The sequence below is a fragment of the Drosophila obscura genome, unplaced genomic scaffold (assembly GCF_018151105.1).
Source record: "Drosophila obscura isolate BZ-5 IFL unplaced genomic scaffold, ASM1815110v1 contig_56, whole genome shotgun sequence".
Lineage (NCBI taxonomy): Eukaryota > Metazoa > Arthropoda > Insecta > Diptera > Drosophilidae > Drosophila > Drosophila obscura.
Window position 1 is genome coordinate 18,840 of NW_024542846.1, and position 16,517 is coordinate 35,356.

Below are 16,517 nucleotides of genomic sequence, written 5' to 3' on the forward strand. Positions count from 1 at the left end.
AAGTGGATGTGTGCAACGCAGAGAAAGAAACGTTTCGGACCCTATAAAGTATATATATTCTTTATAAGCATCAATAGCCGAGTCGATATAGCCATATCTGTCTGTCCGTCCGTCTATCCGTTTATCGCTTAGTTCTCAAAGACCATAAGAGCTAGAGCAACCACATTTTTTTCCAGACTTATGTTATATCACACTGCTTGAAGTGTATTTTAAAAGTTCGCCCCCTTCCGCCACCACAAAGGACGAAAATCTGTGTCAGCCACAATTTTGAAGATTGATGCAACTAGACGCATTAATTTTTTTTAAATGTACATATATCTAACCAAAAAAGTTTATTTCTTTATATCTTTTCCAATCAAGATTAAACTATAAATTTTAAGAAATAATTTATAATTTTAGTTACTAACAAAGAACAGAATAAGGGGTCCGCTTGAAAAAACACAAAAAAAGATTATTGGCTAAATTTTGGACCAGCCTAATGTGCATACAAATTAATTATGAATGTCCAAGGCTTTCGAAAGCCTTGGAAAAATTTCTATCCAAAGCGAAAGTGACTATTGGATACTTTTTTTTTTGTGCTGATGTCGAACTAGACACCACAGCAATTACGAGAGTAACAAGCCCTCTTGAACAGTAACAGAACAGAACTTTACCTCAATTTCAACCTCAACCGTCAACCGTCAACGACTTCAGACGTATTTTGTATCGCTCCGCCGTGAAAATCAATTAATCGCGATTAATCATAAATTAATTCGCGAAAAAGCGCTCGGGGTAGGCATGGGTACTAGTGATCGTGCTGCCCATGAATACCATCCAATCGTGTAATAAAGATTAATAGAAATAATTGAAAAGAACAAATGTCAACGTATAAGAGCACCAGCTCGGTAAAGAGCACAAGCACTGTAACCAGAGCACGCTCTTTTTCCTCCTGCTCAGTGCCCATCCCCCGACTCGTACTGCCTAACCAGCGATTTGCTAATATCGACAACAACTAGTACAATGCCCTCGCTCAAAACTGTGTCTTCGACCACAACAACGACAACAACCACAACAACAACCACTGCAATTGCTCAGCGCCCGATACTGTCGACCCACTGCGACAAGCCCCAACTCTCCCAACCAATAAGTTCAAAAAATGCTAACGGAGCGTTAATTCAGACTGGGCTCGATCGCTATGTGCAAATCAAAAGAAAATTGAGCCCACAAAATGTGAAGAACAACAATGTAGCAAAGGATTACAAGTGGTTATCAAAGGAATCGAACCAACAGACCCAATCAATGATAGATGGACTTAACGATAAGGGCTTCGAAGTCAAAATGGCTATGAACATAATAAATAGAAATAAAATTCCCCAGCCAATGTTCAAAGTAGAACTGACACCTGAAAGTATGCATATAAGTAAAAATGAAGTTCACCCAATATACAAGCTTCAATACCTACTGCACCGTAGGATCACCGTTGAGGAACCACACAAACGAAATGGACCGGTCCAATGCACAAATTGCCAGGAATATGGACACACGAAAACCTATTGCACTCTACGGGCAGTCTGCGTTGCCTGTGGTGATGTTCATCTCACTGAGGCCTGCCCCGTAAATAAGGAGGACCCATCTGCCAAAAAATGTAGCAACTGTGGGGGAAACCATACTGCCAAATATAGAGGTTGTCCTGTCTATAAAGAATTGAAAAATCGCCTAAACCAACAAATAACTGCAGCTCGAAACCCGGTCGTCCGACAAAACTTAACATATATACCATCATTGCTCAGGCGTTAAGTTACAACAACGGGTCGTACGCCTCAGTCTCTAAGCCGACACTTCAACCAACCACAGCTGGAATAATGCAGAATCAGGCATCAAATCAGATCCCAGAATTCTCTGCCCAACATACCCCTGCTAATCCATCCCAATTGCCTAGTGGAATTGAATCAATGCTGGTAACTATAACAAACACAATGGTAGCAATACAACAAACGATGCGGGAGCTTATGCTCCCTCCCTCCTCCTGGAGCTCCTAGTCAAACAGAAATCTGTTTAAATGTCCTGTCTAAATATATGTTTCTGGAATGCAAATGGCATTTCGCAGCAAAAATGCGAGCTCTTACAGTTCCTCGCTCAACACGACATTGACGCCATGCTCATATCAGAGACTCACCTAACAAATAAAAACTATTTTCACCTCGATGGCTATAACTTCTATGCAACAAATCATCCCGATGGTAAGGCACATGGAGGTACTGGCGTTCTGATCAAGAATCGCATTAGGCATTATCCATTGCCTTCATTTGCTACACCTTATCTACAGGCAACAGCAATTCATATTGAAATTCAGAGCGGCTACCTAAACCTAGCCGCAGTATACTGCCCACCACGCTTCTGCATTTCCGAAACAGAATTTGTAACATTCTTCGACCTACTAGGTGACCGATTTATAGCAGCTGGTGACTACAATGCCAAGCACACCCATTGCGGATCTAGACTTACCAACCCGAAAGGAAGACAACTATATAACGCTATAATAACCCCACGAAACAAGCTAGACTTTATCTCTCCGGGCAAGCCCACATATTGGCCCACAGATCCAAACAAGCAGCCCGACTTGATTGATTTTGCAGTTACATGAAGGGTGCTGCAAGCTCAGATTAATGTAGATCACTTAACAGATCTATCATCGGATCACTCGCCCATTCTACTTCACCTTTACGACCATCCACAGCTTTCAGAACGCCCACACTTTCTAACTTCTAGCAAAACAGATTGGCTCAAATACAGGAAGTACATTAGCTCTCATATTGATAGCTGCCCAAACATTAATTGTAAAGATGACATTGATAGGTCAGTCGAAGCATTGGTATCCTCAATGTCACTGGCGGCAAAACACTCAACACCAATATTAGCATAAACTTTTCCAACAGCAGTCTTATTTCTAGGCAAAGAAGGCTTCGCCGAGAGTGCCAAGCACACAGATCACCTGCCTCGAAAGAGCGGCTAAAAATAGCCAACCACCTACTACGCAGAGCCCTAGAAGATGAAAAAAACCGAGGTCAAATATACTATATGGAGCAACTCTCCCCAACTAGCAAGCGATTCCCACTGTGGAAAGCAAAATCAGGCGTATGAAAGGCGTATTTGAAAAGCTGCTCCTGAATCGTATCAAACAACACATCAACGGTGCCATCCCGACTCACCAATTTTGATTTCGCGAAAAACACGGAACCATTGAACAAGTAAACCGTATAACCTCTGAGATACGAAATGCATTTGAAAGACGGGAGTATTGCTCCGCTGTTTTTCTGGATGTCGCCCAGGCTTTCGACCGCGTTTGTTTAGATGGCTTAATCCACAAAATCAAAATATTACTTCCACAGAACATCCATGGAATATTGGAGTCATACCTACAGCAAAGAAGTTTCGCAGTACGATGCAAAGATTTCCTCTCTGAATATCATCCAATTGAAGCTGGTGTACCGCAAGGCAGCGTGCTTGGACCGACACTGTATATCATATTCACAGCAGATCTACCGACAAACAGCCTAACAACAACTTCGACATTTGCTGATGATACTGCCATATTAAGTCGCTCCAAGTGCCCAAGAAGGGCCACGGATCACTTATCATCTCATCTGGTGGCCTTAGAAAAATGGCTAGCAGACTGGCGGATACACGTAAATGAGCAAAAGTGCAAGCATGTCACCTTCACGTTAAACAGACAAACTTGCCCTCCATGATGTCTACTTAATAATTTTATTATATATATAAAAGAAAGTCGTGTCTGTTACAACACTTATAACTCGAGAACGGCTGGACCGATTGCCATGATTTGATTTGTTGGATTTGTTTCCGTCCCGAATAGCAGAATACATCTTAAAAACTCGATATGCGCAATGAATAGATGCATTTCAATAGATTTTGATTTTTTTATTACAAATATCGAGTTTCATTGATTTTCTTTCTCCATGTCAAACATTTGTTGTCCAATCCTGTCAAATAGTCAAATTCCCGAAAATAATACCTAAACATTCAAAGCACATTGTATTGTTGAGTATTGCAATTCGGTCAAGTCAATTAAATACATTTGCAAATATGTCACGAAAGGGAGCGACATGGCGGTTTTTGGTATCCAAACATCCAATACCAACGATGAAATCACGCGCTATCAAGTTGGTAGATATGTGAACTGCAATGAAGCAATTTGGCATATATTTTCATTCCCTATTCACGAACGTCATCCCACTGTTTTACATTTGGGGTGCATCTAGAGAACGGTCAGAGAGTATATTTCACAGCGTCGAATGCTGCTCAACGTGCCGAAACACCTCCAGCGACAACACTGACCAGTTTCTTTGCGATTTGTCAAAGCGATCCGTTCGCACGAACTTTGTTTTACTCAGAAATGCCACGTTATTACACTTGGAACGCTACATCGAAGAAATTTCAACGTCGGAAGCAAGGCGATGCAGTTCCTGGTCATCCAGATATGCGTTCTACAGATGCTCTTGGTCGTATTTACACAGTTCATCCGAAGAATGATGAATGTTTCTATTTGCGGTTGTTGCTGGTACATGTTCGAGGGCCAACATCATTTGAATCACTACGAACTGTTAATGGTATTGTGTGCCCCACATTTCGTGCAGCATGTCAAGAGCTAAATTTGCTTGAAAACGATACTCATTGGGACACGACAATCGCTGAAGCAATTATTTCTGCATCTCCAAGTCAGATTCGCACATTATTTGCTATCATCATTTCAACATGCTTCCCATCGAACCCACGTGACCTGTGGAACAAATACAAAGATAACATGTCAGAAGATATTTTATATCAAATTCGAGTCAGCTCAAGAAAATACGATCTTGAATGAGGAGGAATGAGTGAATGAGGAGATCCATAACCAGACTTTGCTCTTGATCGAAGATATGTGTTACCTCATGTGCGGCAGTTTGTTAGTTAGGTTAGGAATGCCAGCGCCAGATCGCGGAATGAATGACGCATTTAATAGAGAATTGGAACGTGAACGTGAATATGATCCACATGAACTAATCCAATCAGTTCAAACGAATGTACCTCTGTTGAATCCTAAGCAGAGGGAAGTCTATGATACACTGATTAATGCAATTGATGATGGAAATGGCGGCTTATTTTTTTTGGATGCCCCCGGTGGAACTGGGAAGACATTCCTCATGTCATTGATTTTGGCCACTGTACGTGCTAGATCCGAAATTGCGGTAGCAATTGCTTCTTCTGGAATAGCGGCCACATTGTTAGACGGATGCCGTACGGCTCACTCAGCGTTAAAATTGCCATTAAACCTTCAAACTACTGAACAACCGACATGTAACATTTCGAAACACTCCGCAATGGCCAAAGTTTTAGTAGCATCAAAAATCATCATATGGGACGAATGCACAATGGCGCACAAACGCGCATTGGAAGCACTAGACCGAACATTAAAAGATCTGCGAAATGACTCGAGATGTTTTGGAGGTGCAATGATTTTATTATCTGGCGATTTCCGACAAACACTACCAGTCATTCCAAGATCTACTGCTGCCGACGAAATAAACGCTTGCCTCAAAGCATCAAATCTGTGGCGATATGTAAAGAAACTTCAACTGTCTGTAAATATGAGAGTTGCATTGTTGAACGATCTATCTGCTGATGATTTCTCGAAGCAATTGCTGACTACCGGTAATGGCCGTGTTCCTGTTGACAAATCGAGCGGTTTGATTTCATTTCCTCCAAATTTTTGCAATTTCGTATCATCAAAAGACGAGCTTATCAACAAAGTATTCCCGGATATCATTGCTAACCACAAAAATACTAAATGGTTAAGTGAGCGAGCAATTTTGGCCGCTAAAAATAAAGATGTAGATGACCTCAATGTTATAATTCAAAATAAAATCGCAGGTACTCTGTATTCATTCAAATCTATCGACTGTGTAACAAACGAAGAAGAAGCCACTAATTATCCAACTGAATATTTAAACTCCTTGGATGTGCCTGGTCTACCACCGCACAATTTAAACCTTAAAGTTGGCTCGGTAATCATCATGCTTAGAAATTTAAACCAACCAAAACTGTGTAATGGAACGCGTTTGGTGATAAGAAAACTGATGAGTAATGTTATTCACGCGTCGATACTTAAAGTGAGATCTAGGCGCTCAACAAGACAGACAGACGGACAGACAGACATGGCTATATCGACTCGGCTATTGATGCTGATCAAGAAAATATATACTTTATGGGGTCGGAAAAATCTAATATACCCCTTAACTCTTTTTTGAGTACGGGTATAAAAAAATTGCACTATCTATTTTACTATGAGCTTTAATCTTTTAAGGCAAAACCATTTCTATTAACAATATAATAATAAAATAATCTATTTTTAAATTACAAATTTAAAGAAGAGATGGGTTTATTAGGAATCTCTCCAAATGTATTTCCATTGTGTATACCTCTACATCGTTTTACAAAGCAGTAATTGTTGTACATAAATTGTTAAATAACACTACTCGACAAAATTGAACTTTTGATTTAGGCTGTGAACCAAAATGACTTTTTCTGATTGATTTCGGGATTTAAAAATTTTTGTAGTACTTTATTATTTTTTTTATGGTGTAATTTTTTTTTAATAATTTTTAAAATCTGGTATTTTTTCATGGTTTGTTTCAGAGGTTGTGCTTCTATTTTTCATATAACTTAAGTATCTTACATCTGGTTGCATAACCCTTTGCAGTTCTGAAAAGCTAACAAATGCAGCTATAAATCCGATCCAGACCTTTTGTATCCGCAGCTTAACGCCTGAAAGATATTAAGCTTTCAAATTCAAATTTTATTATTTTCTGGGGTATTTTTTTTTTTGAAATTTTGATTTTAAAAACTCAGGAAAAGTCGACAAAAAAAATTCTTGGCCAACATTTTTGGTTTTAGATAGACGCATTAATTAGGCGTCGTTTAAGGTGTTGTTTATTAAAATCTATGGATAAACGGTAAACGACTCAAAAATAATTTTACCTGAATGTAGTGCTTTTTTTCACATAACTTAAGTATCTTATATCTGGTTGCATAGAACTTTGCAGCTCTGAAAATCTGCCAAATGCAACTATAAATCGTACCCAGACACTTTGTATCTGCAGCTTACCGCCTGGACGATATTAAGCTTTCAAATTCAAATTTCATCAGTTTTTGCGGTATTTTGTTTTCGAAATTTTGACTTTAAAAACTCGGGAAAAGTGGAAAAAAAAATAATTCTTGGCCAACATTTTTGGTTTTAGATAGACGCATTAATTAGGCGTCGTTTAAGGCATTGTTTACTAAAATCTATGGATAAACGGTGGAGCTAAAATTCGTTAACCAAACCTCAAAACCCCAAAACCTCAATTGGCAGTTGGGCCCGAACCCTTCCAAAAGGTATTTTTTGTTAAATTTTTTCATATTTTAGGTTTGGTTAACGAATTTTAGCTCCAAAGTTTCTCCATAGATTTTAATGAGCAATAGCTTAAGAGACGCCTAATTAATGCACCTATACACAAACATTTTTTTTCGAATTTTCCTGAGTTTTTAAAGTCAAAATATCGTAAAAAATACCGCACAAAAATCATCGTTTTTGCATTTCAATGCTTTATATTTCCCAGACGGTAAGCTGAAATCACAAAGTGTTTGGGCTGAACTTCTAGCTGTTTTTATTATCTTTTCAAAATAGCAAAGTTCTTCACAACCAGACGTAAGATACTGGAGTTATGTGAAAAAAGCAAGCGCTACCTCTGAAAAAAGTTAAAAAAAAAATACCAGACTTAAAAAATTCTTAAAAAAAAAGTTCTGCCATAGAAAGCCCCATATCTATCAGAAAAAGTCGGTTTGGATCCTTGAGGAAAAAAAAAGTTCGTTTTGACGAATAGTGTTATTAAGAGTTTTTAAAAGCCGTTAAAACTCAGTTATTATTAAGAAAAAGTCTAGCGTTTTAATGGTTAATGTTGTACAATTTATTTCGTATTGGTAAGGGAAAGTATTCGTCTGTATGACCGATATAATAAAGATGCGATGGGTACGAAGATTATCTCTCAACTAGCTACAAGGGCAGGTCAGCGAAGTCCAGCGAAAGTCCAGATTGAACTTGAAGAGCGGATGCTGGGTTCTTGTTTAGCTCAGTCGCAAAAGCCCCTTGCGACAGAAAATAGGCTAAATAAGAAAAAGTCTAGCGTTTCAATGGTTAATGTTTTACAATTTATTTCGTATTGGTAAGGGAATGCGTCTGTATGACCAATATAATAAAGTGATGCGATGGATACGAAGATTATCTCTCAACTAGCTACAAGGGCAGATGGGCCGACTTGCTAGCGCCCTATGCAGCAAGTCTTGAAAGAGAGCGAAAGCGAGAAATGAAAGGAGAGAAGCTCGGAGCAGATGCTAAGCCGAGAACGAACGTCATATGGAACGCGAGAGACCAGCTTAGATGCTGCAATTTCAACAACAAAGGCGAGATAGAAATGAAAGATACATATTATTGGAAGTCCACACATTGCCAGTAATTCAGATCATCAAAGGTACAGATTTGTTCAGAGAGGCTCATCAAACTAAGCAGGAGGGCCGTCATTCATACAAGGCAATGGAACTACTTTGGTCATCACATTCGGCTGGGCTCTCTGAAATTAAAAATCGAGATTTGTGCTATTAAGATCCGCGATGTGTCCCAAACGCGTCCTCAGCTCGTCCATTCCAAGCGGTCCTAAGTGGTCGATAGGAAGATAAAAGATTAATTCCAATTAGCTACAACAAATCTTCAATTCTGGCGTACAGGTTGACCAGATGGTTCGTGGGAAAGATGATTGTAGGACTTCTATCAGCGAAGTCCAGCGAAAGTACAGATTGAAGTTGAAAAGCGGATGCTGGGTTCTTGTTCAGCTCAGTCGCAAAAGCCCCTTGCCACAGAAAATAGGCTACGCGCTGACAGCTTGACCGAACTGAGCTACCGGAACCATCAGCCTTGAGTCCGTAACCGCAATATACGTGTGCATCCACCTCAATGTTTGAAACGAGAATTAACAATGAGGAATATAGTAGAAACGCAACATATAAGAGATTCCAAGCAGACTTCAGTGTCGTAGAAGCTCCATTACACACGTCAGACGCTTCCAATCGCATTAGTTGGACTCTAGATACATGTCCAGTTTGTTGCAGGCCAAGCTTATTCGACTCTTCCTCAGAGCGAGAGCCAGATATCGCACTATCCATGTGCAAGTCACGGCGATCAATTGGAGGATTAGATTGAGGGAAACTTGGGCATCGAACTCTGGAGAATTTGGCTGGGAGAATTGGCGGGGCGTCTTTTGCGTTTGCCTTTTATCTAAGGCAGTAGCGCGTGAGCCCATAAACAAAAAGCCTTTAAATCGTTCACAAGCTCCAGAGACGACCCATCCCAAGCGAGTTTTCTGAATTTATCGCAATCCTGGCAGTAGTTTGACCTGACCAACACAAAGAAGCTCGTAGAACAGACTGGCGCCAATTAAAAGATCGACACGCTGAGGTCTACGAAACTCTGGATCAGCAAATGTTAGGTTAGCTGGAATGTTCCAGTCGTGGGTGTCTATTCCGAAACTTGGTTGACGATCGGCTATGTTAGAGGCTACAACAGCAGTGATGAGAGTTAAGTAGTCCGTCGAGCGAGAGTGCAGGCTAATGTTGACTGAAAATCCATCCGTGACGAAGTTTGAATCACCTATTCTAGATACTGCAGTCGATTATTTTATTTTTAGAAGCTGAAGCTGATTTGCAAAACGAGAGATTATTAGAGCCGGAATCAAGCAAAGCTCAGCAGGGAACGAGGACTCCTGAACGATTTTTAACCAAGACTGTTGCCGTGTCTAACAGAACAACATCATTACTGAAACCTTGGGCAATAAGCGCAGCAGAGGTAGACGATGAAGTAGAGGGTTCAGTGGCATTATGAGACAACGTAGGTGCTGAAGTAGATGCTTGAGTGATGAGATTAGACGGCGCAGACGGAGATAGAGTTTCAAGTGCCACTGATTGATTCGGGACTGCAGTAGCTTCTGGGATACGACAGCTGCTCGAGCTGCATGTAGTCACCCGATGACCTGCTTTTAGACAGTTTAAGGCGATTCGCAGGGGACAGGGACCTTGAACTTCGAGCAATAATGAATTTCGTGAGCATTTTCACTGCAAAGAGCGCAGCCTGATGGGCTGTGACTTGTGGCAACAAGTGCGGATCTAGAAGGGTTAATTTTTGTACTTCTGCCGACTTTTCCTGAATTTTTAAAGTCAAAATTTCGTAAAAAAATACCGCACAAAAATCATCATCACCTCTGAAAAAAGTTTTAAAAAAAAATACCAGACTTCAAAAATTCTTCAAAAAAAAGTTCTGCCATAGAAAAAAAACCATAATTCTTTAAAAAATTTTAAAGCCCCATATCTATCAGAAAAAGTCGGTGTTTGATCGAGGAGCGTTTTCCTCAATATAGTTGTTCAAGGATGAGGGTGTGTCAATCTCCAAGTGAGCTAATTAAACTCGATGCGAAGAAATTTGCTGGAATCCAATAATAATCCGAAAAGTCGAGGGGGTTCAGTTGAGTTCTAGCCAATGACTATTTATTTGGTTTCTAAGTGCATGAGCACTGAGCATAAGCGGGCTTCTAGTGTGGTGAATTCAATTACAAATTTAGTGCAAGAGCGTAACAAAGAGAGTAAAAATGAGCATAAGGTACTACAAGGCGAGGGTCATTTAAGTGATTATTATATTATATTATGGCATCAAGAGTTTGATCGAACATCCCGGCCCCGTTGAAAGGATTGCTTTCAAACTAACGGAAGAATTGCCAACTTGTGTACTGGCCTGCAGCAAGTTCCATTCGCGGTGCGGAGGTGCACCACGCGTACACGACCATCCCTTCAGAGCACTGTAGACTGCACTCGGCCTAGTTTCCAGCGTAGTGGGGGCAGGTTGTCCTCATGAATGATGACCATTGTGCCCTCAGTGAGATTCGTTGAGGGTGCTGTCCATTTCGTGCGAGATCGCAATTCGTTGACGTAATCCATCGACCATTGCTGCCAAAACCGTTACTTGACGGCGGTGATCATGTCGTAGCGGTCCAAATTCGACAACTTGACGTTTTCGAGGGATCTCTCAGGCAACGAACGCAATGATTCGCCAACCAAGAGGTGACCAGCCGTAAGAGCGTTGAAGTCGTTCGGGTCTGACGAGAGTGGTGATATCGGGCGCGAAACAAGGATGGCTTCTATCTCCACTACGACGGTGCTCAGTTCTTCAAACGTAAACCTTGTGTTTGCCAATGTTCGATTCAAGAGCCCTTTCGCACTCTTGACGGCCGCTTCCCAAAGTCCTCCGAAGTGAGGTGCCCTGGGAGGAATAAAGTGGAAATTAATTAAACCTGTGGCGCAAAATCTATAAATTTCATCTTGGGTCTCCTTTTTGAACATAAACCTTTTGAGTTCAAGCAGTTGATTTGATGCCCCGACAAAATTAGTGGCATTATCACAGAAAATGTCTGCCGGAAATTTTCGACGACCTCCCATCCGCTTCAATGCATTCAAGAACGCCTTCGTTGATAAGTCCGAAACTACTTCAATGTGAGCGGCTTTGGTGAGAAGGCAAACGAACACGGCCAAGTACGATTTTGTAGGCCCCTTTCCTCGAATCCGTAGATAGGTATTAATGGGTCCACAAAAATCCACTCCACAGCGTTCAAACGGTCGGGCAGGAGAGAGTCGAGATGGTGGTAATGAGCCCATAAGTTGGTGTAGCAGCTTTGGTCTGTAGCGAACACAGTGTACACAGGAGCGGACAATTCGACGTGCCAAGTCTCTGGCGTTAACGATCCAGTATTCCAAACGAATGAGAGCGACTTGCGAATATGCAAGTGACGAATATAATTCCAAACAAGTTTAGACTGGCTAGGCAGCAGCAACGGATGTTTTTGACCGTCTGGTAGGTCTGAACCTTACCATCCAGGCAATGAGACGAAGACTATGACTGTACGAGCTGACATTATCGACTATCTCGAGGATATAATTTCTCTCCTGTAACGCGGTGAACATGCTTTTCCGCTTCTCCGAGTGCGGTCGTATCACTGTCTTCTTCTATCCATAGGGCCCTTATGGGCATCATTGTCGCATGTTCCATTTAACGGAAAAATCCAATGATGCGGCCCGGTGTAAAAAGGCTAGTAGATAATATACTAAATCATTAGATCTGGGGTGTTTATTTAACAGATGTATAGATGTACATATATTAGGTTCAGCTAAAAAAATGTTTTTTTGAAATTTAAACGGGACACCCCTTTATTTTGTTATCTTTAGTTTGATAGTAATATTAAAGTTTTTATTTTTATTTAAAAAAAACTTTTTAGAGGTTGCTACCTAATTTTACAAAATTTTTGAAACAAAGTTCAAACATTTTTTTCTTTAATGTGGTGAAATCTGTTTCATATATATTGATACCATTAATATCGGCATTAATTAGTTATTGGCAGTAAAAAAAACCTGCACAAGTTTTTTCGAACTACTTAACTAAATATATCAACCACAGTTTAACTTCTTGATATTCACCAACCGTTAATTTTTTAACAGTGACAAAAAAAAAAAAAAATATATGAACTAGTTTCTAAGTTTCATATTATTTGAAAAGACCGACGAACAACATTTTTTTAATTTTATTTACTAACGAACAGAAAGTCCGCTTGAAAAAACCTAACAAAAAAATTGTTCATCAAATTTTGGCCCAGCCTTATGTATATGCATGTAGGTTAGGTTAGGTTGAGGCGGCTGTCGGGTTCGTCAGAGACCCGACACACCTAGGCCGGTTTCGGCCCGTTGTGATACCGCATAGATCGTTCCCTCTTCCTTCGTGAAACACTATGTTATCCATTGTCCCATCCGGATGCCCTTATGAAGCTTGCGATCCGTCTGGGACTGATTGTAGACATGTCCGAAATGTCAATTAGGAAACAGATGTTCCACAGTCTCCTCCTCGTCCTCATCTCTACAGCTCCGACAGAAGTCGTTATAGAGGCACCCATCCTGTTTGCATGGGTGCCTATTAGCCAATGTCCGTTAAGGGAGCGTATGAATGAGTTACACCTGCTCCTACTGAGTTTGCAAAGCTCATCGGTGCGCTTCCTAGTAATGTTAGGCCATGTTTGCCGAGTTATGCGACATAGTGGCACTGTTTGCCATCTGTCATTTATTAGTCGCTTAAAATGTTCTTTTATTTTGAGCTTGCAGGTGGCCATTGGCATACGAATATCCTCCTTATCATGGAGAAGGGGAATTGTTGTACCAGCTCTGGCCAGCTCGTCTGCTATACAGTTGCCTTCAATGTCCTGGTGGCCCGGGACCCATATTAGGCTGATGACAAACTGATAAGCCATCTCATGGAGAGATTTGCGACAGTTTGCCACGGTAGCCGAGCTTGTTGTTATCGCATTCAGCGGTTTGATTTGTAGGGGCACGTTCCTGAAGGCAGCTCAAGGCTTCCCTGATCGCTATGACTTCCGCTTGGAAGACACTGCAGTGATCTGGGAGCCTGAAAGAGTGTCTTATATTCAGCTGTTCGGAGTAGATTCCTCCTCCGACTTTGTTGTCCATCTTTGAGCCATCAGTAAAGATTTGAATGGCTACATCTGGGCCAGGTTGTCCCTCGAGCCAGTTGATGATTGTTACGAAAGGGGTATCTGTATACTCCCTCGGAACACAGTAGTCCGTTATTGTGGGGACGATTTTGTTTCCATTTAGGATGGACGCATGGCCGGTGTGATGTGACACCCATTGGTCAGAGTCTCTAAGACGGATTGCTGCCATTTCTGCCTGCTCCTTACCTGCAAGGTCAAGGCTCTGCAGGCATAGGATAGCATTTAGCGCATCCGTTGGTATTGTGCTCAGAGCTCCACTGATGCATAGGCCTGCAGTGCGCTGCACCTTGCCCAGTTGTTTAGTGATGGTCCCCTTTGATAGGGCAGGCCACCACACTGCGACTCCTTAGAGTAGTATTGGTCTTACTATTGCTAGGTATATCCATTGGACTATTCTTGGGTTCATGCCCCATTTTAGCCCAATGGCCTTCTTGCAAGTGTAGAGGGCTATCGTAGCCTTCTTCACTCTGTCTTTGATGCTCAGGTTCCAGCTAATTTTTGTCAATTACCAACCCTAAGTAACTGGCACTGTCGCTGAAGGAGAGCCTGCATCCGTTTAGTATTGGGGGGTTGAGAGACGGGATTTTGTATTTGGTTGTAAACAACACAAGTTCCGTTTTAGAGGGATTAACTCCCAGTCCACGCGACTTTGTCAATTCTGACAGTCGCGCGAGCTTTGCGGTCATTAGATCGCAGAGTGTTTGAGGGAATTTTTCCGAGAAGATAATGGCAACGTCGTCCGCGTATGCTACCACCTTGCAGCCCTTCCCTTCCAGGTCACACAGAATCTTGTTGACTGCTATGTTCCATAGAAGGGGAGACAGGACACCACCTTGCGGGGTGTCTCTGTTGACATACCTTGACTGAGTGGACGATCCCATTAATGATGTCACCGTCCTGCATGTGAGCAATTGATCTATGAGCATCACCAAGTGACGATCCACTCCCAGGGCAGTCAGGGCCTCCGTGATGGCTTCCGGTATGACGTTGTTAAAAGCTCCCTCGATGTCTAGGAAAGCTATTAAGGAGTATTCTTTGACGTGTAGGGATTTCTCTACCGTCGAGATTACTTCATGGAGTGCCGTTTCCGTGGATTTTCCTTTTCGGTAGGCATGTTGTGCGCCTGACAGCCACTGAGGATTTATGGTTGTTCTCAGCTGCAGCCCGACTAGTCTCTCAAAGGTTTTGAGAAGAAAGGACGATAGACTTATTGGTCTGAAGTCTTTTGGGGTTGTGTGTGAGGGTTTCCCTGCTTTGGGGATAAAGACAATTTTAGCCTTTAGCCAAGCGCGGGGGATTTTTCCCACTGTCAGTATCTTCCTAAAGATACTTTGCAGCCAGTTGATGGCCATGTCCCCGGCTTTTTGTAACTGAGCCGGAATGACTTGGTCCGGACCAGGCGATTTGAAGGATTTAAAGCTGTTTACTGCCCAGCTAATATTCCGTTTTGTGAGGATGTGCACCATCGAGGTTTCCGGGCCTTCACTTGGGGTGTCTGCCGGCTCGATGGTCGTGCACCCAGGAAAATGAGTATCGAGTAGAATATGTAGGGAGTCCTCACTAGAGTTTGTCCACGTACCATCCATTCTCTTGAGATATCCCACCGAGGGGATGTTTTTGACAGGATCTTGCGTAGCCTTGCGGCTTCTGACGTGTCTTCAATTTCGGAGCAAAATTTTTGCCTTTTGGCTCTCCTAGTTTCTTTTTTGTATAGGGTTAATTTACTTTTGTAATTTTCCCAGTGCGCTTCCTCGCTGCTGCTTTTGGCTCTGTTAAAGAGAGTCCCGCAGACTTTCCGGAGGGTATCTATTTGTTTACACCACCAGGGGGTTTCTTTTTCCCTCTTGGTTTGGTTGAGGGGCAAGCTGCCACGAAGGCCTTATTGCAAGCTTCCGTGAACTGTCCACAAGACGATTAAGATCGTCTTGTATGTCCGGGCATTTTGGTGCTAGGGGGGGAGTAATCCCTCCATTTTTGGTCTATATATATCCCAGTTGGCTTTCCTGGGGTTAATATAGTTAGTAGGTTTGGTGCTTTCGAGCGATAGAACTGTCTCGATGTACCTGTGGTCGGCGAAGGAGTGATCCTCTAGGACTCTCCAACTCTTCATTATGTCTGACAGTTTGTGAGACAATAGAGTGAGGTCAATAACCTCTTGACGGTTTTTTATTATGAATGTGGGGTCGTTACCCCGATTACCAATAACTAGGTTGGAGTTTAAGATGAAGCTGAAAAGTGACTCACCCCTTACATTTGTATCCGAGCTCCCCCATTGGGTGTGGTGAGCGTTGGCATTGCAGCCTATTATTAGGCTTGTATCCGACCTTTCGCTGTCGCTGGCTATCTTGCGAACGAGGTCACTGGAAGGATCGCTTTCCTCGTGAGCCATGTAGGACGACACCAGGTTCAGGCGTGTCCCCTGTAGCTCTAGGCTAGCCGCCGTGTTGTCGCCATTGCTAAAATTGTGGAGCAGAAAGATATTTAGGTGCTTTCTTGCTAGTATGCTAGGTTCTAATTTTACCTTCAGTTTGGGCTACAATCAGCTTGTAGTCCTTCGTCGCCAATCCACAGACCTTGCCTCCTACTACCCAAGGCTCTTGGATTAGGACTATGTCCCCTCCGCTCGCGACTAAGCGGAGTATTAGGGCAGCGGATGCTGCTTTACAGTGGTGGAGATTTATCTGCAGAAGCCTCAGAGACTATATTATAGTTGTTCTCCACCACTGTTATGTCGAGAATCTCGTCACGACACAACACCTCAAAATCGAGCATCAGCTCCGTCTCCGAGGAGTAGCTCTCTAGGGCCGGCTCCGGGTCTACGTCGGGTGCCTCGATCTCCGAGTCAACGTCCTG